Source organism: Heterodontus francisci, chromosome 4 (genome assembly GCF_036365525.1).
Source record: "Heterodontus francisci isolate sHetFra1 chromosome 4, sHetFra1.hap1, whole genome shotgun sequence".
Taxonomy (NCBI): Eukaryota; Metazoa; Chordata; class Chondrichthyes; order Heterodontiformes; family Heterodontidae; genus Heterodontus; species Heterodontus francisci.
The window spans coordinates 30,731,420-30,756,750 of record NC_090374.1 but is presented as its reverse complement, the minus strand read 5'-3'; the positions used below and the strand labels follow the sequence as shown (position 1 = coordinate 30,756,750).

The 25,331-nt window shown below is 42.6% G+C and overlaps 1 protein-coding gene and 1 pseudogene across 1 annotated transcript in view; one reads left to right on the top strand and one right to left on the bottom strand.

Moving 5' to 3' along the window:
* Positions 1–25,331, top strand: part of vegfc (vascular endothelial growth factor c) — a 221,487-nt gene that overhangs the window by 61,428 nt on the left and 134,728 nt on the right. The window lies entirely within an intron of this gene.
* LOC137369500 (U6 spliceosomal RNA) lies at positions 4,275–4,374 on the bottom strand (annotated as a pseudogene).

Below are 25,331 nucleotides of genomic sequence, written 5' to 3'. Positions count from 1 at the left end.
CCAGGAGGAAAATTATCGGTGCATTAAAACAAAGTTCTTCAGAGGCGACATGCGGAAAAAGAAAATGCGCAGCGAACTGTTATGATGTGGAATGCACTTCCTGAAAGGGTGTTGGAAGCAGATTCAATAGTAACTTTCAAAAGGGAATACTTGAAGGGCAAAAATTTGCAGAACTATGGGAAAGGAGCAGGATGGTGGGATTAATTGGATAACACTTTCATTGAGCTGGCACAGGCACGATGGGCTGAATGGCCTCCTTCTCTGCTGCCTCCTTCTAAGATTCTAATCTATTCTTTGCTTTGAACACTTTTCTTTAGTTGTGATAAAAGTGCTGTAGATGGGCCAATTGGCTATTTGACTGACAGTTAAGTATCATACGATCTGGTAGTGATCAGTCAGTTCACTTTCCAATTTATTTAGTGCATTGTGAGGATAGACATGTCAGGCAACCAATGGTGGGAGTATGTGTTTGAGGCCGGTGGGGGTGAGGTGGTCAGGGGCAGGAGGGTCATGTGGTGATACCTCCAGGAATATATCAAATCAGAGTTGGCAATCCTAGGGCGCTCTGGCTGAAGAAGTTGATAAATATAAGAAATCATTCCTTTTTTCGTCAGAAAGACTGTGTACGTTCTTGGAAAATGTTTTCTCCTGGTCTTTACAGGTCTTAAACCTAGCCTGGAATCCACTAATGTTTCCCACTTCCATTGCAGATATATATCAACACCTTACCTCCAAAACTCTCCATCTTCTTTCAGAAGAGTCCCGAGTTCACTGTTGAGTATGTGGATTTTCAGGGCCAATGTTTTGGATGTGAAATCTTACATAATATAGAGGGAAGATTTTCCAAGTGTTTGCAATGCCATAAACAGAGCTAGTTGATTTACTCTGATTGCTACTTCTGGCAAAGTTATAATTACATTCTTTAAAAATGTCAGAAATGAACAATAACGGCAATCTTCCTACTACATTTGCAATGTCATTAACACATAAGCCACGAGAGGAAATAACCTCCTGTATTCCTTACAATCTGTAGATTAAACCCATGCGTAACATGATAATGACTAAAGGGTGTCAAGTTTCAGTGTTGGACTTTTTTGGCCGTCACTAACACCTAATGAAAAATCCCAATAGGTGACTTGGAATGGTATTTTCAGGCCAAGACTAAAGTGTTGAATGTTTTATTCCTGATGATCAGAGAATGAAAAGCATATGTTAACTTTAAAGTTAAAAACTCCAAAAATGCATTCAGATCCACACTGTGGGACTATCAATCACTCCATAACTGCATTGATGGGACTGCTGGAAGTCTATGATCACAGAATGTCAGGCCACTGTGTGAGATTTTTCCAAAGCTGAAGGTGTGGCATCTAACTATAAACAGCCTATATCACCAAACAAACAGAACAAATTGCTAGAAACATTTAAATATTACACAGAACTTAGGTGGGTTTAATTTCATCTGTGTTGCTATTTCTAGCCCAGTTGTCCTCAAACATTTTTGGTTAAAGGACCGCTTTTCAAATGGATTAGTAATCACGGGCGCACCGCTCCACCCCCCCCCCCCCCACCCCCGCCGTCCAATTTAAATTATAATACTGTATCAATGAAAATATTTGTTAGATGCAGTAACTGGGAAATTTAATAACCTACCTACTTACTGGCAGTTTAAACCCGTTCAGTCAATTCTGTTCAACATAAAATCAGCAGAAATCAGGAGACAACCAGATGGTTATTTGTATTGTAAATCATTGTCCCGTTCATAGTGTTCCTCCATGTGTGCTCCCTTCCTCACATGTGGTGGACGCACTGTGCTCCCACCTCGCACCTCCTCCGGCCTCCGCCCATTCACGTACTCTGGGCCACTTCTTATGGTCATTCATTATAGATAAAAGCAGGTAAACTGATTGCCATGATACACCCCAGTCATCTTATTCTTCAGATTATTTCGCCCCAGAGGTCCCCGGACCCCAGTTTGAGAACCACTATTCCAGCACACTAGATCATATGGTTCTATTAAAACAATTGGGCCCAGGACTGCATTAATGTGATGCATGCAAAAACATAGAGGGGTTGTATTGCCCTGCGCTACAATTAATACCCAGAGGAAATTCAATCCATTTATTACCAAAATTATTGTTTATCTAGTCAACGAGCCTTTTCTTTAGTTGCCTTTATATATCTCTTGCCTTATCCCTTAAGTATAATGGAACATCTGTTTACTGGTGCTAGGATAGGATTTGCATCTGGTAGCCAGTTATAACTATAGTTACATTATCGCAAGTCACAGGAGCTGCGAACCTGCCCTATATTGGGTGCTGGCCAGTCCTGAGCAACCAAAAGCAGGTCTTATGAGATAACATAAGTCAGTTCACTTAAATCATTTCTGTGCATTGTCAGCTCTTGGGCATAATGCACAAGATGGCAGTGCACCATGCCTGGCAGGAGACGCCGCCTCGATGGATCACTGTGCAAGATCCAGGAAGAGATGAGTGAAAAAATGTTGTAGAATGAATGACTACCACCACCTCCAGGCTCCCCTCTAAAAGAAAGAAGTTTTATCATGCCTTTCATGACTTAAGGACAACCCTTTACAGATAATGAAGCATTTTTGAATTGTAGTTAGTATTGCAATATAGAAAACATTGCAGCTAATTAAGTCACACATCATCCTGACTTGATCAGATGTTAGTGTATAATCATTGACACTGAGTCAAATTTCTGTAATTCCCTGTTTAACATCATTTTGGGAGCACTAGCGCCGCAATGAGTAAGGCCCATTACCACTATCTTAGGGCTATTTGGCCTGAGCAATTAATGCAGCCCTGACATTGTTGCCCATATCCCAAGAACAAATTTAAGAAAACTGACTAGAAACACTATACCTGACAATGTTTTATAAATGTTTCTGTCTGACATATCATTTATAAGAAAAATAAAGCTGTGAAATAAATAGTATAGCACAGATTTCTCATATGGAATCAGAAAACTCTTTATGGAGAACTTACTCTCATGTTCAGACTTGTTTTTTGACTGCTTTTCCTGGGAAGAGGGCAGGTCTCTTCAAAAGGAAATTGCTTAAGGTGTATTGTCAGCTATTTCTGTGCCTGATAGAATGAACTTTGGCTGCTCTCAGGTATTTAAGCAGACCTAGGCTGTCTCGTTTACAGTGTGTCTTTAAAGAGCAGAGTGAATATTCAAACTACATCCTCTGGTGACTGTGCCAGCCAGCAACTTCCATTAGGGCACAGGTAGGTGAGTCAACATTGAATGGCTGGGTGGGAAGCAACAGCAAAGCACTGTCAATGAATGAAAAATAAGGGAAACTTTACTGAACCAAAATCTCAGAAAAGGATAACAGCCCCAAAAATCCTTCAGACCTATTCTGTAATTCTGCCAGAGACTGTTGGAAAATGGAAGGAATCCGATCTGCTGTTTCTGGGATTTTTCCAGCTTGCCGTCCTAGAGGTCGAATCTCCTTCCACCCCACATCACGGAGGTCAGGGACTTCTTTATCTAGGACCTGGCAAAAGAACATCAGAAATAGGAATAGGAGAAGCACATGCAGCCTCTCGGGCCTGCGCTCCCAATGAATAAGATCATGACTGATCTTCTTCATCAGCTCCACCTTCCTGCCCTATACCACTATTGCTGATGCCCAAAAATCTATCAATCCTAGTCTTGAATATACTCATCGTCTGAGCATCCACCGCTCTCTGGGATAGAGACTTCCAAGGATTCACAACTCTCTGACTGAAGAAATTTCTCATAATCACAGTGCTAAATGCCCGACCCCTTAGCCCATGACCCCTAGTTCTAGACTCTTCAGTCAGTGGAAACAGCCTCTCAGCATCTATCCTGTCAAGCTTTCTAAGAATTTTATATGTACTACTGGAGGCTCTTCTACCCCGTGACATAAGAGTAACAACATAAGTGTTACTTAGAACAGTGGTAGGGCCCAGATCCCACAACCTAAAGATTATGCAACTTAAAAAAAAAAATCTTGCTTGTTTCCCCAAAGATATAGGTCCATGGAGACCATGTCTGGTGGAGGGCATGAGGCAAGCGGGCACCATTGTGGTCTTGCAAATAAGGACCCTTCCCCACTAGCTTACAAGCTCAGTCAGTGCTGGAAGTGACTGGCAAGCGCAATACCTATTGCCAGGCACAAGTCCAGTGGATTTTAACGCCCAGTATCTCTGGCTGCATCAACTCTGTGATTAACAGTTTACATTTTATTCAAAAGGAAAATGAGCACGACTAGTCGAACGAAAGTGGAATATTGAACAAATTTGTCAGGGGAATTTGTCATCTTTGCACAGGGGAGATGCTAATCTCGGAACCATTCTAATTTTAGTATCTGCTGCCGAAGCAAGCACTTTGAGGATGCATGCGCATGAAAGCTGCCTGACCTTCTGAGTATTTCCAACAATTTCTGTTTACAATACAACTAATCTATTGTTGGCATTGGCTCAAGGTTTACGCAGTAAAGTTCTCACTCACTGATTAGATATTTTGGTTAATATTTAGACGCATTCTTTATTTATATGGCACCTTACCCTTGAAAATAGAATCAGTTACACATTGAACTTGGGGTTTGTGTTGTGTTACATTTGGCATTACTTGCTCTGCCGTGGGTGTAATCTTGCCTCCTACCACCAGATGGCATTTACTCTCACTTTGTATGAAAATAACATGTTTTGGCTCTGTTTGTAATTGGATGAAAAGAGGGAAAAGTTGGGCTGGAGGTGAAAAGACAGAATTTAAATGGAGACATACAAGGCGGAAAGGGCAGCAGAGACTGTGAAAAATGTGAGGAGCGAACACATGGGGCTGAGCTGGTAGAGCTAAAATCTTGTGGGTAACGATTTGAGCGCCGTGTTAACTTTAAATTCTGAGCCTGAACGAAAGGAAAACAATCATAGGAACAAATAATTAATTCCTGCGTAGGCCAAATTAAGAGATAGAAAGATTTGCACTTAAACATATTGCTCAGTGATTTACACACAATGAAATACTTTCAAGTATTGTTGTTCAAGGCTAGCAAACAGCTAGATCTCACAAAGTACAGTGAGATGATTTACTAGTTAGTTTGTTTCTCTTCATACCCAGTAAACTGAGTACTGCTGTACTTTAAATAGCACCAAGGAAGCTTTAAGACCCACCTAAGCCACAGGAACAGTCAGCCGGGACCTTGGGATGTTAGCCTTTATTACTAAGGGTTTGAAGTATAAGAATAAAGAAGTCTTACTGCAATTGTAGAAGGCCTTGGTGATTCCACAACTGGAGTACTGAGTATAGTTTTGGTCTCCTTACCTAAGCAATGATTTACTTGCCTTAGAGGGTGTGCAACAAAGATTCATCAGACTGATTCCTGGGATGGAGTGATTGTTGTATGAAAGAAAGACTTGCATGTTTTACAGCACTTTTCATGACTTCCAGACATCTCAAAGCACTTCACAGCCAATGAAGTACTTTTTTTTTTGATGTGTAGTCACTACTGAAATGTAGGAAATGCAACAGACAATTTGCACCCGGAAAACTCCTACGAACAGCAATGTAATAATGACCAGATAATTTGATTTTGTGATGTTGATTGAGGGATAAATGTGGGCCAGGACGCCAGGATAACACCACTACTCTTCTTCAAAATAGTGACAAGGGATCTTTAACGTCCACCTGAAAGGGCAGACATGGCCTTGGTTTAATGTCTCATCAAAAAGATGGCACCTCCAACAGCACAACCCTCAGTGGAAAGTCAATGTTGATTTTTATGTCCAGATTCTGGACTGGCACTTGAACCCAGGACCTTATAACTCAAAGACAAGAGTGCTGCTAATTGAGCCACAGTTGACACTACAAGGAGTAGTTGAGTAGACTAGGCCCATATTGCTTAGAGTTTAGAAGAATGAGTGGTGATCTCATTGAAACATGTAAAATTCTTAAGGGGCTTGACAGGGTAGTTACTGGGAGGATGTTGCCACTGGCTGGGGAGTCTAGAACTAGGGGCCATTGTCTCAAAATAAGGGGTCAGCCATTTATTATTGACATGAAGAGAAATTTCTTCACTCAAAGAGTTGTGAACCTTTGGAATTCTCTACCCCACAGAGCTGTGGATGCTCAGCCATTGAGTATGTTCGAGTCAGAGATTGTAGATTTTTGGATACTAAAGGATCAAGAGATATGGGAATAGTGTAGGAACATAAGAAATAGGAGCAGGAGTAGACCATACGACCCATTGAGCCTACTCTGCAATTCAATATGATCATGGCTGATCTTCTGCCTCAATTCCACTTTCCCGCCCACTCCTCATAGTCTTTAATTCACTGAGAGATCAATAATCTATCTCATCCTGGAATACACTCAATGATGGAACATCCACAACCTACTGGGGTAGAGAGTTCCAAAAATTCACAATCCTGAGTGAAGAAATTTCTCCTCATCTTAGTCCTAAACTGATTGATCCCTTATCTTGAGAATGTGGTCCCATTTCTAGATTCCCAGCAAGGGGAAGCAACAACTCAGTGTCTACCCTGTCAAGTCCTTGCAGAATCTTGGAATGTTTCAATGAGAATGCCTTTCATTCTTTGGAACCCCAGAGAGTATAGTCTCAATTTACTCATTCTTACATCATAGGACAACCCTCTCACCCCAAGAACCAATCTAGTGAATCTTCGCTTTACCGTCTCCAAGGCAAGTATATCCTTTCTTAGATATGAAGACCAAAACTGTGCACAGTACTCCAAGTGTGATCTCACCAAAGCTCTATACAATTGTAGCAAGATATCCTTATTCTTGTACTTCAATCCCCCTGCAATAAAGGACAACATGCCATTTGCCTTCCTAATTGCTTTCTGTACCTACATGCTAACTTTGCGTTCCTTGTATGAGTACACCCAAGTCTCACTGAACATCAACAATGAAAAGTTTCACACTTTAAAAAAAAAATTCTGCTTTTTGATTCTTATTACCAAAGTGAATAACTCCCACATTATTTGTTTAGAGATACAGCACTGAAACAGGCCCTTCGGCCCACCGAGTCTGTGCCGACCAAGAACCACCCATTTATACTAACCCTACAGTAATCCCATATTCCCTACCACCTACCTACACTAGGAGCAATTTACAATGGCCAATTTACCTATCACCTGCAAGTCTTTGGCGGTGGGAGGAAACCGGAGCACCCGGCGAAAACCCACACAGTCACAGGGAGAACTTGTAAACTCCGCACAGGCAGGACCCAGAATTGAACCCAGGTCCCTGGAGCTGTGAGGCTGCGGTGCTAACCACTGCGCCACTGTGCCGCCCTAATACTCCATCTACCACCTTGTTGCCCACTCACTTGATCTCTCTATATCTCTTTGCAGCCTCTTTGTATCTCCTCACAGCTTACATTCCCACTCAGCTTTGTATCATCAGCAAACTTGAATACATTACGCTCAGTCTCTTCATCAAAGTCATTAACATGGATTGTAAATAGCTGAGGCCCAGCACTGACCTTTGTGGCACTCCACTAGTTACAGCCTGCCAACTTGAAAATGCCCCATTTATCTCTACTATCTGTCCATTAACTAATCCTCCATCCTTGTTAATATATTACCCCAATGCCATGGGCCCTTTTCTTGCGTTGTGTGGCACCTTATTGAATGCCTTTTGGAAATCCAAGTATACAACATCTATTGGCTCCCCCTTACCTACCCTACTGGTTATATCCTCAAAAAACTCTAATAAATTTTTCAAATACAATTTCCCTTTCGTAAAACCATGTTGACTCTGTCTGATTATACTATGATTTTCTAAGTGCATTGTTAAGAGTTCCTTAATAATAGATTCCAACATTTTCCCGATGACTATGTCAGGTTAACTGGCCTGTAGTTCTGTTTCCTCTCTCCCTCATTTCTTGAGCAGTTGTGTTATATTTGCTAACTTCCAATCTGCTGGAACTATTCTAGAATCTAGGAAATTTTGAAAAATCATAACGAGCGCATCCACTATCTCTGTGACTACCTCTTTTAGAACCCAAGATGTAGGCCATCATTTTTAGTCCCTTAAGTTTCTCTAATTCATTTCCTCTGCTGATAATAATTACTTTAAGTTCCTTACTCTTATTAGCCCCTTAGTTGTCCTCCATTTCTGGTATGTAATTTGTGACTTCTACTATGAAGACAGACACAAAATATTTGTTCAACATTTCTGCCATTTCCTCATTCTCCTTGATACTTTCTCCCATCTCTGCCTCTAAAGGGCCAACACTTACTTCAGTTACTCTCCTTTTTATAAGTTCTCGCAATCTTACCATGTGTTTTTGTACTCCTGGCTAATTTATTCTCATATTCTATTTGCTCTGTTTTTATCAACCTTTTGGTCGCCCTTTGCTGGTTTCGAAAAGTCTCCAATCCTCAGTTTTCCTATCATTCTTTGCAACATGATAAGCCTCTACTTTTAATCTAATGCTATCCTTAACTTCCTTAGTAAGCCACGGATGGAACTATCTCACTGAGTTTTTTTTAAACAGAATATATTTTTGTTGAACATTTTGAATTATTTCTTTAAATGTTTCCCAATTTTTATTATCTGCCATATCTTTTAGTCTATTTACCCAACAAATCTTAGCCAGCTCTCTCCTCATACCTATATAATTGGTTTTGTTTAAGGTTGAGATTCTTGTTTGGGACTGGAGTATGCCACTCTCAAACTTAATATGGAATTCAATTATGATCACTTTTTCCCAGAGGACCTTTCATTATGAAATTACTACATTACCCTGCCTCATGACACAACACTAGGTCTTAAGTAGCTTTATCCCTAGGTGGTTCAACAACATATTATTCCAGGAAATTGTCACAAAAGCATTCCACAAATTCATCTTCCAGATTACCTTTGCCTATTTGAAGGTGTAGAAAGGAAGGTGTAGCTGCAGTAGAAGATTAGCCATGATGTTATTGAATGGTGGTGCAGGCTGGAGTAGCTGAATGGCCTATTCCAGCTCCTGTTTTTTAGGTTCTTATGAGGTAGCGTCTCCTGATCAGTATGACATTGGAGTGCCGATCTAGAATAGGACCAGACTTATACAATGAGGTTTGAACTATAATCTTCTGATGTAGAGACAAGAGCCCTACCGAATGAACCAAGCTAGAGCCACTGAGCTGTAAGAATATTGAGAATCACAGAATCACAGAATAATACAGTGCAGAAGAGGCCCTTCGGCCCAACGAGTTTACCATTACTGAGTCATGGAGGACCAGAGCTCAATAATAGAAAGCATACTTTTGAATAAGTGCAAGCCTGTCCTTGGACATAAGCAGCATCTGTACTCAATGGGGTAGAGTTTTGTCTTTAACTCTCTCTGTAGACCTTAGAGTCATCTGGAGGGAGTGCAGAATGGAAAATCTGGCAGGTAGGAGGCTCGCACAACTTCCCAGAGAATCAGCCAGGAATTTTCTTTAATTGAATCACAGGCAGGAGGGAGTTACGATTCCGCGCCCCACCCCCCCAACCCACCCGATTCCCAGCAGAATGTCTATCCTAGGCATAGAGTCTGGGTGGAAAATTTGAAAATCTCCCCCTAACCTTTGCTGCAACATGAGCCGTCCCTTGTTCCTGAAGCTCCCCTGTTTCACAGGCACTCTTGTTGCAGGCCTTTTGCTGCAAGGCTAAGCTCATTTTAGAGCTCTCTCGGGATCCAAGCAGCTATGTTTCAGGTCTGTGGTCGCAGTGGCGGTTTCCTTTCATATTCACATAACCAACTGAAACGATTGCTTTCCTCCAGGAGGCTGTGGCCAGCTTTGCCAGGGAGCAGTAGCTCATGTTAATCTCTGGCTCCTCATATAATGAATTCCAGGTGACCCCCGTGGTACTGTTTCACCACCAGATATATATAGTGCAGAATTTTTTTTTGTTGTTGAAAATTTATAATAACTTTCACAAGATAACTGCTTGGAGCAAAAATAAGATTTTAATCCTTTTCCCCAGCCGTCTGTGATTGTGGTAATCGCTATGGTACCCTAAGTAAATTTGCAAATAAAGGAAATGCTTAAAATACACCACATACCACCCGACCAATGTGTCCAGTAAGAAATAAGGGGAAAAGTGCAAAAGAGGAGATTATCATCGTACAGGAAACAAGTACACTGGAATTGTCATTACTAAATACTGTAGCCATAAATTGCTCATTAAGGGAAGAGGGGAATGTCACATTGCCAGTTTATTAGACCAGAATTTTTTAAAGCAGATAACATGAACAAATATGGTGTTTTGAAGAGAATTATTGCTTATCAACGGTGTGTGTGTCTTTAGCTATAAATTTTTAAAGAAGCTATATCTTACCCTTGAGTGTAATTTATGTTACATTTATTGGTGTAGGTCAACATTAAGATGGATTTTGTTGTCCCACAGGAGTAAGGGATATGGGATTCACACTCCCTTGTGAAGCTGTTAATGCCTCTGTCAGTTAACTACCTTCAAATAAACAAAATCCAAAACCCAAATACTGCAGATGCTGGAAATCTGAAATAAAGATAGAAGATGCTGGGAATGCTCAGCCAGTCAGGCAGCATCTGCAGCGGGAGAGAAAAACAGAAGTTAATAGGCTGGATTTTCCCGGTTGGGTCACAATCCCGACGTCCGTCTTGATTCCAGCTCAGGAACCCGGAAGCGGCCATGGTAGTTGTGATCCTCCCGGAAACAGCCAATTAAAAAGCCGCCTCCGGGAGCCCTATCCAGTTAATGGCGGGCAGACCAGGGAACTGGCGGGCCCAATTGGAGGGCTAGCAGCAATGTTGGAAGAGCCACTGGGAGAGGTGGGCGCTGTTGAGGCAGGCAGGCGAGGGTGAGGGTGCCTGAAGATGGAGGCACCCACTAAACAGTTGTGAGATTGTAAAAAATAAGTGTAACCATAGCTGTCAGACCAGCACTGTGGAAGGGAAACCCCTTTACAGAATGGCCTATGGCTGCGGCTCTGGAGGAGGGGATTTAAAGGAGGCGTTGATACCCCTCAACCTGCCAGCAGTAGGCTGCCTCCGGCAACAGCCAGGCTTCAGTCTTAGCAGGCGGGGCTTGCCCGCCATCAGAAGATCCTGGCAGTGCCTCTGGCAAGATCATTCGGAGGCAGGGATGTATCGAGAAGGCAAGGATGTATCGGGAAGCCATGCCGATACAAGAATCTGTAATTTTGCTCCCGGTCCTGCCTCCAAACCCACCTCTGCGGGACCGGGAAAATTCAACTCAACGTTTCAGATCAATGACCTATCGGCAGAAATTTCTGACAAAAGGTCATTAACCTGAAACCTTAATTTGGTTTCTGTCTCCACAGTTGCTGCCAGACCGTCTGAGTATTTTCCAGCATTTTCTGTTTTATATTGAAAGGAAACATAACTGGGTGAATATTATATAGAATTACATAGAACATAGAAGAGAAACAAGCCCTTCAGTCCAACTAGGCCATGCTGGTGTTTATGCTCCACTCGAACCTCCTTTCATCCTTCCTAATCTAACTCTTATCAGGTTAGCCCACTATTCCCTTCTCCCCCGTGTGCTTTTATGTGTGATTGAAGCTTTTGGTCGTTAGTTTTCAAACTGGAGGTCAGCGAGGAGATCCTGCTTGGACCGAGGAAGCAAGCTATCCAGCAAGTAATGGAATCCAACTGACTGGGAAGGCCTTTGGTTTAATCATGATAATCCATAATCTGATTTGTAACATCTTAATATCACGCAGAATAGCGGTGACTGAAAAGACATAAAGCTGACTTGGAAGAAGATTTTCATAGAAAGGATTTGGGTCTGTTCACAGTGAAATGTGATTAACAGTCAAGTGTTCAGTCACCTTCCTTCATAGATCAAGGACTTGATTTGGACTTATTGCATTGTGACTCTGCGATGTTTGTAATGATTACTCATACAAATATGCAAACAATTGAAACTACTCAATCAAAAAACAAACAGTGATGAGTAAGATACTTGAGAAGTTAAAACACCAAAACAATAGTACAATAAAGAAAACAATTAGATGACCTTTGGCTCAAGAGGTCAACGATATGGGTCTCAAAATCAATGTCCTTGTTGCTAAACAGGATGCTGCACCATTTCCCATTGTGGGCTTTGTATCACTCAGAGAAAAAAGAAATAGTTTAAATTTATTGTTATCCATGGGAACTATGTGCAAAGGGCATCTTACTAATTTGTGTCACGTCATGTAATTCATCGTCATATTAGTCATGTGGAATTTGTGGGAAGTGGTTCTGGTGCCTGGAAGTCCTGAGAAGAGAATGCAACAAGGTGGGAATGCTGATCAAACGTACAGCAACAATTTCCATTCACAAATAGCGGAAACTTGAAATCACGGCAGAATAAATTGGGAATGCACAGCAGATCAGTCAGTAACATAAAATTTTTTTTAGAAAGGTTACTGTTTTGGCAGCTGCCTCATCAAACACAGCAGTATGCAGCGGTTTATCTGCCTTTTCTTCCTCCTTTAATATGGTTTATGCCAATTGGTGCCAGTTGGAGTTTTGCCGCTGTTGTTAGAGGTAACACTGCTAAAAGTTACCTGTTCTAAGTGATCCCGAGTAACACTTCTGAAAGAAAAGGCAACCATTTAGTCTAGGATTATAGTTAACTCACTCGGGGGAGGAATTCAACTCGCGTCCGCCTGATTTGCACCTGAAAAACGGGTGTTCAGGAGATGAATACGGCAGGGGGGTGGGGGGGGGGGGGGTGGTGCCCAAGTCTTACCTAATGCCATATTAGCCAGCAGCCCATGGGCCTGAAACAATGTTATCTCCATTCACCCTTCCCAGGACCTGCCGAAGGGCTGCCTTGGCATTGGAGTCAACCTGAAATTGTCAGGCCCTGACCATTCAATTGTATCGGGATGCCCACTTGGCACCACTTTGGTTCAAATGAGGCCTGATGCCAACTTGGGCTCAAGGCTCAGGGACAGCACACATTGGCACCCACGGATTCATCGTACCTTTGGGGCACAAGTCGAATTTCTTCCTCATTGATTCCACTCATTTAACTGCCGGGCCAGATTCACCTATAGTCCAGCTGTCTGCTGCTGTAACCTAATTCACACAAAGCCCAATTCACCCATCAACTCTGTGCTCACTAACCTAAATTGGCTCCCAGTCCAACTGGTTGGCTGGCATCCTTCCATCTATGATGGACATGCAGCAAACAATCCATTAAGGTGGGTGTCTTGGTGCACCTTTGCTAATGACTGTGAAGGCCAATCCTTGAGAGGCAGGTTCTGCCATAAGTGCTGCATGTGAAGCTGCCAAGTGACGCTGTGAGTTATTGTTTTTGACATTGGCACCTGTTGCCAATCTGCTGTCGCAATTGGTTATCGTGATAGTGCGCACCAGTCCACAGGATGTGTCACCATTTCCCTCTTTCGCCAGCTAGTAATTCCCAGGTACGATAGTCAACATTTGGGAACTTCATGTCATGCTTTCAAGCATCCTTGAAGTGGAGCTTTGGGCACCCTACTGGTTGTCTGGCTCTGGCTACCTCACTGTACAGAAGGTCCTTAGGTATGCGATCATCTCCCATACTGTGGGCATGTCCAATCCACGGAAGCCACCTCTGTTTGATTAGTGTCAACACACTTGGGAGCTCTGCCTTTGAGAGGACTGCTGCATTTGTGATTCTGTCCTGCCAGGAGATACCAATAATGTGCCGCAAACAGTGAAGATGGTAACTATTCAGCTTCTTTTCCTGGTAGCTGTAAGTCGCCCATGTTTCACAACCATACAGCAAGGTGCTGAGAACAAAGGCCTTATAAACCGTCAATTTGGTCCCAAGGGTCAGCTTGGTGAGTCGGCCAAAGGTAATCAGCTGTCGAGCTCCTAAGCTCTGGAATTCTCTGCTTAAACCTCTCTACACGCCTTTAGAACCTACCTCCATCTGTCCTAATTACATCGGGGGGCGTGGCGGGGGGCTCATAAAATACTTGCGGGAGTGGCTCACCCCCGATGCCAAGAAGGCCCCGCCTCATTTTACCGGTGGCAGCAAGGCTTCGGTGCAGGTCCCCCACCGCCAAGCGGCAGGGTCTTCATTAGCATATTGTAATGAATGCAAATACAAGGTAAATAACTTACCTAGACCGGGCGGCCGTCCCGCAGCGATATTCTGGATTGTGGCCAGAATTCTCGTGCCTTCCGATCCATGTTGGAGGATTCAAGACGAGACACTGGTGTTGGGGTTGGACGCGGGGTGGTGTTTAATTTTCCGGTTGGGGGAGGGAGCGGGAATAAACACTCTTTATTGGCTCTGAGGATAGTGGGAAAGAGTTGAAGGGCAAAAGTGACAAGGTTGGGGGGGAAAGTTTAGGCCGGTAATAAAGTTAATCGTCTACATATTTGCCAACAATAAAAAAATTGGTAGGGTGGGGATTGGGAAAGGGCCTCCAGCTTTTAATTAATTTTTAAATGATATTGCACGATAATATGTCTTTAAAATTTTAATTTGTTCCTAAGGGCTTGAAGCCCTTTAAAAACAGCACCTGTGGAATTTCCTTTTCCATCAAGTTAGTACAGCACAATAATTCAGCCTCTCTGTACAACAATCCAGCCAGAAAGATGGCACCTTCAACAGCACCCCACTATTGCAGTGGAGTGTCAGCCTAGATTTTATACTCAAGTCTCTAGAGTGGGACCCAAACCTATGATCTGCTAACTCAGAAGCAAGAGTCCTACCACTGAGCCAGGGTTGACATGCGTGCTTGATAGCTTGCAACTTTGTGCTGTTCTCCTTTAACTTTCTCTACAAATTTTACTGTTCTTATAGCTGAAAAGAAGGATGCCTTACAGGGCAGGTAAAGCCTGCTGATTACTCTACTTTATTTAACACTGACCCAGTAAATGAGCTGTGTAAATGCAGGTTGTTATTTTCAATGGAGTTAAAAGCCAAATAGAATGGAAAAGATTTTCACCTTTACTGTCCAGGCAGTAATCTAGCAGAGGGGATCTCCCGCCCATTTCAGAGTTTCCCCAGTGTACATTCTATTGATTTCAATTGAATGATAATGGGGTGGGTTCAACAGTGGGTGGATGTAACCCCCAGACATTGAAGACAAAAGTCAAACCTGAATGTTTAACTTTCCCTGTTCAATATCCGTCATATCTTCTGATAAAAAATAGGAGGCACATGAAACTACTTTTAATAACCACACAATACTATACATGAAAGTACAAGTGTGTATCGATTCAGCCATCCATTGGATCTGGTAGATATTTGCAATCATTATTATAGTGCGTAGTTCTCTGTGTAATGCCAGGTTACTCTGAGGGTGCTCCTACAATTCATTGATTGTAGGTATCTCAAAAATTATTAAAGAGCTTATCAGCACCTTTCATAATGTTGGTAATAGTTTCTAATAGGCATGAAATCTGTCATTTACTTGTAACAATGAGGTCAAGGGTTGATCAAAATGTACCTTCTAAGCCTTAACCATGTAAGATTGACAAAGAGTATTGTCATTTCTGGATCAACTGTGTGAAATAGGAACACGAAGGACCTGTACTACGCTGTAATGTTCTATGTTCTATGTTCTATGACTGGCTGACTGGTTCTACTTATTTGACTGTCAGGCTAAGTTCACCTATTAGGACCAGGTGAGAAAGGGGTCTAGGATTCCCTCTCAGCCTTCACCTGATCTTACCGTAACAGGGTTTAATTTTTAGAACACCGTGTTTTTAGTTCCCCCTTGGTGAATCCTTGTTCACTGCTTTCCAATTATAAGGCAAAGAAATCAGCACAAACAGGCTTTCTTAGGTTTAAAGAAGAAAAGTTGAAATTTATCAAACTTGAACTTAAACTCTAATTTGGTTGACACCTACAGATACACGACATGCCCACGCTAGCGTGCATACGTGATACACATATGCAAATAGGGACAGAAAAGAGCAGAAGAAAAAAATAAAGTGGAAAAGTTTGGGGCAATGTCTGAAGAGTTTTTGTTATGGTTCTTAGAGCTCACTGTAGAGTCCTCGATTTTAGGTAGATCTTGCTTTTCGTTGGGGTCCAGTATTCTTCTTAAACCACGTTTGCTGTAGGAGATTTTTCTCTCTTGGTGTTCATGTGTGGATTCAGAGGCTTGTGAGAAAGAGATGGGAGCAGACAGGAGAGATCTTCTCACTCCAGGAGCAAACAGTCTTTCTCAGTTCAAACGCTCTGTGGCTAGTTCAAAAGACGCTGGAACAGCCAGTTAGTCATGTGACCAGCTCGTCCAACCAGTCCTGGCCCCTGTGGATTGCATCACCCCAGCAGACCCTGGAATGCGCTTTCCCACCCCCTCATTGTACGGTGATCAATATCCATTGTGGGTTGAATGTGTCAGGGAATGGTCCTTTGTCTACACAAGCATCGTCTGTTAGCATGCAAATGTTTTCCATCCAAGTCTGGCAACTCTTGTAACAGGCCTTCTCTTCTTCCCATTTAATGTCTATATGGCGAAATTAATATGCCTCATTCTTGGCAGGTGGGGGCCCAGCATGACATCACCTATAATCCAAACATATCCATATGTCAGTAATGCAGATGAAGCTAACAATCTGTACCTTTGCCAGCAAGCCTGGAGTCATGGCTTATATCATGGGATGTAATAGAAAGCTTTCACTATACCTTTACAATTGCCATCTGTTTGTGGGCTTATTTTAACTTTGCAATATTATTCTGGTAGTCAAAACAATTATAAGAGTCTATTCTTTGTAGTACTTATTAGACTTAGAGAGCAGTATCATCTGCAAGGTGGCTGACACCATGAATCTATCAGTATACTAACATGCTGAATCATAGATTGATAGAAGTAAAACTAAGATTTTACACACACGCGCATTAATAGAGGGAGAGAGCTGCCTATTATTGGATCACGGAATCATAGAATCATAGAATGGTTACAACACAGGAGGAGGCCATTTGGCCTGTTGTGTCCATGCCGGGTCTCTGCAAGAGCAACTCAGCTCATCCCACTTCCCTGCCTTTTCCCTGTAGCCCTGCAAATCTTCTCTCTTCAGGTGTGTATCCAATTCCCTTTTGAAAGCCATGATTGAATTTGCCTCCACCACACTCTCAGGCAGTGCGTTCCAGATCCTAACCACTCACTGCATAAAAAGGTTTTTCATCATGTTGCCATTGTTTTTTTTTGCCAATCACCTTAAATTGGTGTCCTCTGGTTCTCCACCCTTCCACCAACAGGAACAGTTTCTCACTATCTGCTCGAGACCCCTCATGATTTTGAACACCTCTGCTAAATCTCCTCTAAGGAAAACAACCCCAACTTCTCCAATATAACGTAACTGAAGTCTCTCATCCCTGGAACCATTCTCATAAACCTTTTCTGCACCCTCTCTAAAGCCTTCACATCCTTCCTAAAGTGTGATTTCCAGGATTGAACACAATACTCCAGTTGACCAGTTTTATAAAGGATCACCGTAACTTCCTTGCCTTTGTATTCTATGCCTCTATTTATAAAGCCCAGGATCCCAAATGCCTTTTTAACCACTTTCTCAACCTGCCACCTTTAATGATTTGTGCATGTATACCCCCATGTCTCTCTGTTCCTGCATGCCCTTTGGAATTGTACACTTTATTTTATCTTGCCTCTCCTTGTTCTTTCGACCAAAATGGTCACATGGTGCTCACTATATGCCATCAACACAGGCATCAATTACAAAGGCATTGCTTAAACTGTATAAAGTGGGCTGGTTATTTTAGATAATTCCATCAGCTCTTCAGAAATCACCTTCTATCTGCCCCTGTCCACTGCCGTTCACCTTGCAGCATTGTTATAATGGGGGGGGGGGGGGGGGGGGGAGCGGTTTCAACCTAACTGACAGGATCAGTTGCAACCCTGCCCCATTACACTCTCCATTGACATCGATGGCTTGTAATATTGGGCGGGGTGTAAAGGCAGTGCTTCTCCCGATCCTGTGTGTTTCCCACCCAGCAAGGTAGGCTAAAGTGACCCCATCCCCTCCGCCCCCAGTGTATTTTGATTCACCCCCTTACTAACTGTTCATTTCAGAAAGATATTCACAAATGTAGAGGCAGCGGTTCAGGAATTTTGTATTAGGTCAGGGCAGGGAAGTTTTATTTTTATGATTTAAAGTGGCTCCACTGAGTGGAATTAAGACCGGATAGTTTGCTCTGGCACAAACACAGAGTGACTTAGAGATATATTAGGATGAGCAAACAGCAGCACATCAACCTTTACTGTTCAGACAGGACTTTTGAACAATGTGATTTGTAATTTTATCAATGTTACTACATCATAGCGGCTGTCATGAGGAGCAGGAAAATTGCATTCACATGAACATGCCTGCTATAAATTTTAATTTGTGTTATGTAAATATACTGTTTGGTGCATTTTAGAATGAGAAAAATTGAATAATGATCCAGGTGTGGGTAGGGAAGAGAGAAGGACGCTTCTGATGTCTTCTTCCTCATGGGCATCTTGCTGTGACTCAGCCAAAGGGAAACAGGGGAGATGATTTGAGACTTTTAAGTAGATTACTGGATATCTCATCAGTTGTCGCACAAAGAGGGTGACAAAGTGGCTTGCATGGGTTTTCGTGTGCCTGAGCCACATGTCTGGCAAGCTCCTGATGGTCCTGCCACAAGTGCAGTTGCCACTGTCCCTCCAATGTCTCCTTCCCCAATGGAATCTGCTATCAACCTCTCCATAGTCTTTGTTTCTTCCTCTTCCTGTAGCCTTGATGGTCTAATATCAGGAAGGGTGGGGGGAGGAGGAGGGAGGGAGGATCCTCCACCTGTAGCTTGGAACTCTGTGCTGTTACGGGCAATGTTCTCCTGGGATGAAGTGTAAAATTGAAGAGGCCGCACTACAGGAAAGATGTGATTAAGCTAGAGAGGGTGCAGAAAAAATTCACAAGGTTGTTGCCTGGTTTGGAGGGCTTGAGTTATAAAGAGAGATTGGATAGGCTGGGTCTGTTTTCCCTGGAGCAAAGGAGGCTGATTGAGGTATATAAAATTATGAGAGGCATAGATAGGGTAGATAGCCAGAGTCTGTTTGCCATGGTAGGGGTAACTAAAACTAGAGGGCATAGATTTAAGGTGAGAGGGAGGAGGTTTAAAGGGGATCAAAGGGGTAAATTTTTCACACAAAGAATAGTGGGTATCTGGAATGAGCTGCCAGAGGTGGTAGTGGAGGCAGGAACAGTAGCAACATTTAAGAGGCATCTGGGCAGGTACTTGAATGAGCAAGGCATAAAGGGTCATGGAATTAACGCAGGCAGGTGGGATTAGTATAGATAGGCATTATGGTTGGCATGGACACGGTGGGCCGAAGGGCCTGTTTCTATGCTGTACGACTCTATGACTCTATGATTTCAGTTCCACAGTAACAGTAGGGCAGTGTCCCTTGTTCTGACAGCCCTGCATGGTTTGCATATTGGTACTTGGGGAGACAAGCTCATACATGGCACTTTGAGAAAAGATTCATCATTATTTTGCATCAGATTGAGGGTCACTAACAAGGGGCTGACAAACATTTAAATAAAGTGGGTGACAAATGGAGGGTAAGGAAGGATTTTGGGTAATAGATACCTTACTTTGGCTGCTTTAGCACGTTCATTCATCTTTTTCCTGTGTTATAACTGACTGCCACTGCTGGATCCTTCCACGTCACTTTCACTTCCTGCTTTAGCGGTCACCTGCTTTGATTCCAGTCCCTCCTGCTTTGGATCTCATTCAACAGGACATTGTGTAAGTTGAAGGCTCTTCCTTTTGGACATTGCTGCTGATCTCAGGTGTGTTCCCTCCTCCATTGCTCCTTTAAGTAGCAATCAGAAGGTTTTAAATCTTGCTGCTGCACCAATTCTCTGCCTTTCATTTAGAAGTTTCCTTATCCTTCCCTCTCCCACCTGCTTTGGCTAATTCTGCCTCCTCACATGATTCCATTTCCCCATTCCCTCATCCCATGTTATTATAACATTGCAGAGTGAAGTATCTATAGCTGGCATACATCTGATTATCAAAATGGTCACGCAATTTCAATTGGAGTCAGTGCCAAAGCAAAATTGCAACTAGAGGTTCTGCCTCACCACATGCGAGCCAATGACCATTCCCACTTGATGTTCAATGGTATTACCATTACTGAATCTCGCACCATCAATATCCCGTGTGTAACCATTGAGCAGAAACTTAACTGGATAGCCACATAAATATTGTGGATACAAGAGCAAGTCAGAGGCTGGGTATTCTGTGGCAAGTAACTCACCACCTGACTCCCCAAAGCCTGTCCACCATCTGCAACGCACAAGTCAGGAGTGTGATGGAATATACCCCGCTTGCCTGGATGGGTGCAGCTCCAACAACACTCAAGAAGCTCAACACCATCCAGGACAAAGCAGCCCGCTTGATCGGCACATCATCCACCACCTTCAACACTAACTCCCTTCACCACTGATGCACAGTGGCAGCAGTGTATACCATCTACGAGATGGAATGTAGCAACTTGCCAGGCCTCTTCAACAGCACCTTCCAAACCCATAACCTCTACCATCTAGAAGGACAAGGCAGCAAGTCCATGCGAACCTCATCGCCTGCAAGCTCCCCTCCAAGTCACGCACCATCCTGACTTAGAACTATATCGCCTTCCTTCATTGATACTGGATCAAAATCCTGGAACTCCCTACCTAACAGCACTGTAGGTGTACTTACACCACGTGGACTGTAGCGGTTCAAGAAGGTGGCTAACCACCACCTTTTCAAGGGCAATAAGGGATGGGCAATAAATGCTGGCATTGCCAATAATGCCCCACATCATACAAATGAGTAAAAATTTCCAGCAGTGCTGGAATTTCTAGGCTGCTGTTTTTAAAATCCGTGCTGATTTAATCATAGAATCAGAGAATGATACACCACAGAAGAAGGCTATTTGACCCATCTTGCTAGCTTTGTGGTAGAGCTATTCAATTAATCCCAACTCCCTGCTCTTTCCCCATAGTCCTGTGAATTTTTTCCCAGCAAGTATATATCCAATTGCTTTTTGAAACTTAGTGGCGAATCTGCTTCCATCATCCTTCAGGCAATTCATTCCAGATCACAACTACTCAATAAAACGTGAGAACATAAGAAATAGGAGCAGGAGTAGACCATATGGCCCATCAAGCCTGCTTCGCTATTCAATGTGATCATGGCTGATCTTAGGCTTCAACTCCACTTTCCCGCCCGCTCCCCATATCCCTGATTCCCTGAGAGACCAAAAATCTGTCTATCTCAGCCTTAAATGCATTCAACAATGAATCATCCACAACCCTCTGGGGCAGGGAATTCCAAAGATTCACAGCTCTTTGAGTGAAGAAATTTCTCCTCATCACAGTGCTAAATGATTGGCCCCTCATCTTGAGAGTGTGCGACTGTGTTCTAGATTTCCCCAGACAGGGGAAGCAACTTCTCAGTGTCTACCCAGTTATGCCCCTTCAGAATTTTGTATGTTTCAACTTGCTGTGCTACATCACTAAGACCATGTATTTCCACCTCCATCATATTGCCCAATTCCGTCCCTACTTCAGCTCATTTGCTGCTGAAACCCTCATCAGTGCCTTTGTTATTTTTGAATTTGACGATTCCAATGCACTCTTGACTGGCCTCCCATTTTCTACCCATAATTGAGGTCATCCAAAACTCTGCTGCCTATCTCCTAACTCGCAAGTCCTGCTCACCCATCACGCCTGTGCTCGCTAATCTACATTGGCTCCTGATTAATCATCACCCTGATTTTAAAATTCTCATCCTTGTTTTCAAATCCATCCATGGCCTTAGGAACATCAGAGCAGGAGTAGGTCATTCAGTTCCAGCCTGCTCCGTCATTCAGTTAGATCACGGCTGATCATCTACCTCAACGCCATTTTCCTGGGCTATCCCATATCCCTTGATGTCATTAGTATCCAGCCTTGCCTCTCCCTATCTCTATTATCTCCTCCAGCTATGTAACCCTCCGAGATATATGCACTGCTCTATTTCGGGTCTCTTCAACAATCGCACCCCCCCATTTTAATCACTCCACCATTGATGGCTAGGCCTGCAGCTGCCAAGACCCTAAGCTCTGCAATTCCTCCCTAAGTCTCTCCATCTTTCAACATCTTTTTCATCCTTTAAGACACTCTTTAAAATCTACCTCTTGGCCCAAGTTTTTGGTCATCTGCCCTGAATATCTCCTTATGTGGCTTGGTGGAAAATTTTGCTTTATAGTGTTCTTGTGAAGCACTTGGAATATTTTATTACGTTAAAAGTGCTATATAAATACAAGCCGCTGTTGTTTCCTCATGTCACCGCTGGTTCTTTTGCCAATCACCTTAAATTTGGTTACAATCCTTTCTGCCACTGGAAAAATAATGAATGTGTTCGTTTATCTTCAATCTCAAGTATGACTTCGTAATTGCTGATTCACAATTATTTTTCTGGCATGTTTGTAGTCATCCCACTTTTCCATTTAATAAATCCTATCAAAATCATATTGATGTAATGTAAAAGAATAAAATGTTTCTGTACTACTTGATGTTGCCATGTTCTTTTGTTAAATATTCTACTGTACTGGAAAATTATGATGATTATTTTTAATTCAGGGAAATCAAATGTTTGCTTTTTGTTTCCTGGCATCATTACATGGCAAATAGAATTGTGATTATTATTTTCCTATAAATTGAGATCTTGATCATGGCAGTTTTCAGATATCAGCAGCCTCAAGATTGCTTCTTGTGTTCTCTAAATTTAGAAGATTAAATTTTAAAGTCTATGACATGATTACTCACATTAAATGATCCAGTGGCCATCACCAAGCTCGTTTATTGTACTTATATCAACTTAATAACTCAGTGAGAGAGATACTTGAGAGTTAGGGAACAGTACTGCATGCTGAATCGACCAGCATTGGGTAATGGTGTAGTTTTCCTTGATCTGTCCATTGCTATGGACAAGTGAGAAAGGGGTCTAGGGGTTCCCTCTCAGCCTTTGCCTGGTCTAACCGTAACAGGGTTTAATTTTAAAAATACTGTGTTTTTGGCTCCCCCTTAGTGAATCCTTGTAAGGCAAAGAAATCAGACAGTTTTCTGAGATTTAAACAAGAAAGGTGGAAGTTTATTAATCTTAAATTCTAATTCGGTTAACGACTACGAATACACAGCATGACCATGCTAGCATGCATACGCGATAAACGCACACGCAGATAGAGACAGAAAAAGTAGAAGGAATAAAGGGTAAAAGTTTGAGGCAATACCTGGCAGTTATTTACGGTCCTTTGAGTTCAATGTGGAGTCTTTAGTTGCCGGTAAGTCTTGCTGTTCGTTGGGGCCTAGTGTATGCTTTAACTTGTTTCGATGTAGGATTCTTTTCTCTCTTGAGGTTTACGTGTCTTCAGTGGGTCCGGAGGCTTGTGAGAAAGCAAGAGAGAGCCAGCCAGGAGAGAAGCTGTCGTGTTCCAGGTTCAGTTGCAATCTCAGTCTGACCAAACTGTCCTGTGTGCACAATTCAAAACACCAAGTTGGCCAGCAGGTTAGTCATGTGACTAACTGTTTAAACAAGCTCCTGTGTTTGTGAATTCCAAAGTTCTTGGCGGTGGGGGGGAGGGGAGGTGTTGGGGGGAGGGATTGTAGTGCTGTCTCTCACCCCAACAAGATGTGGATCACCATGCCTAGCCCAATCTCTATCAGTGAGCAATTCTTTTGTCTCTCCTCGCACTGTCTCTTAGTATACAAATGTCCTCCAGCTAAGGGTCTGGTGATCTCTTGTAAAACAAGTCATTGCTTCACTCCAGCAACAGTTTAAAATTGATGCTCATATGACAAAATTAATATGCCTCATCCTTGGCAGGGGGGGGTTCTTCATTACACCATATATTTTCAACTTCTGACAAGAGGTTTTCCTCCTGTTTCCTTCATTTGCTGATTTTAAAAAAAATCACCCCAAATCCTCACCAGGTGCTTCTCTTGCATGAGATCTATTTCCTGGTTCCCATGATCGCCTTCCTGACTCAGCTCCTAAACCCTCAACCTGATTCTCATGGATATTAGTCTTATCAAATAGTTCTCTCCTTTGGCACATCTTTCAAAATTGCTGTAGTCAGCCCAGTTTTGAAAGGCTACAGTTGTTTGCTCCATACTCGCAACTTGCTGCCCCATCTCCAGCCTCGGTCTCCATTGTGACTGTGACCATGGTATATTTGCCCTCCTCAGCTTTTCTGCACCCTTTGGCATGGTTGACCCTATCAACACCTCACAAACTCTGATTTACCATCCATTACCCCTCCCTGCCTCTGCTGATCCTGACACATCCCCGAACCTCCTTCCGAGTCCTGCTCAGCTCTGACCCATGACATTGAAGCATCTCGGGAGGTTTTGTTTCAGTACAAACGTTAGCGGTGGCTCAGAGGTAGCATTCTTGCTTTTGAGTCAGGAGGATTATGGGTTCCCACTATGGAAGCTTAAGCATGTAATTAGGCTGACATTCTGGTGCTGCACTGTTGGAGGTGTTGTCTTTCAGATGAGATGTTAAACCAAGGCCCTGTCTTCTCTCTCAGATGCATGTAAAAGATCCCTTGACTGTTTTGAAGGGGACTTGTTCTTGGTATCCGCGGCAACATTAATCCCTCAACCAACATCATTAAAACAGATTATCTGGTCATTATCACATTACTGTTTGTGGGACCTTGCTGTACACAAATTGGCTGCTGAATTTCTTGCATTATAACAGTGACTGCACTTCAAAAGTACTTTGATGGCTATAAAATGCTTTGGGACGACCTGAGGTGCTATATAAATGCCAAGTCTTTCTTTTAGTTACTGCTGTTAATTGTTTTTCCTGCTTTATTTTTCCCCAACAATATTCTAATTTTACCTCATCCTTATAATTTAGGGGGAAATATAATCTCTTGTTGCTACTCTTGTGTTTCTGAACACTTTCTCTCATTTGCTCACATTAATCCTTTGATTCTGCATAAATATTTGTGCATTTCTTCAGTTTCCCTTTTTTCATTCAGTTTTGATTCTCGTTCAGTTTCTTTCTGTTGCCCTCTCGCTTTCCCTTCAGGCTACCTCCCCACAATCAGGCTAGAAGATTTATTTCTGTATCAGTGGGAATGGAACCCATTCCCAGCATGACTTTAAAAGCTTTATGAAAAGAAACAAATCGCTTCCAAAAATCTGCATCTGGTTAAAGCGTTAGAAAACGTGTAGATTTTTTCCAGTCATTCATCTCACGTTCTGCGTCTTAGGTTTTTTTTCACACGTAGCTGTTCAAATCATACCACAAGCCTATGTTTCTTTTCTTATCCATTTAACATTTCCCTATTTTGTTAACAACTAACAAATACAGCAAAC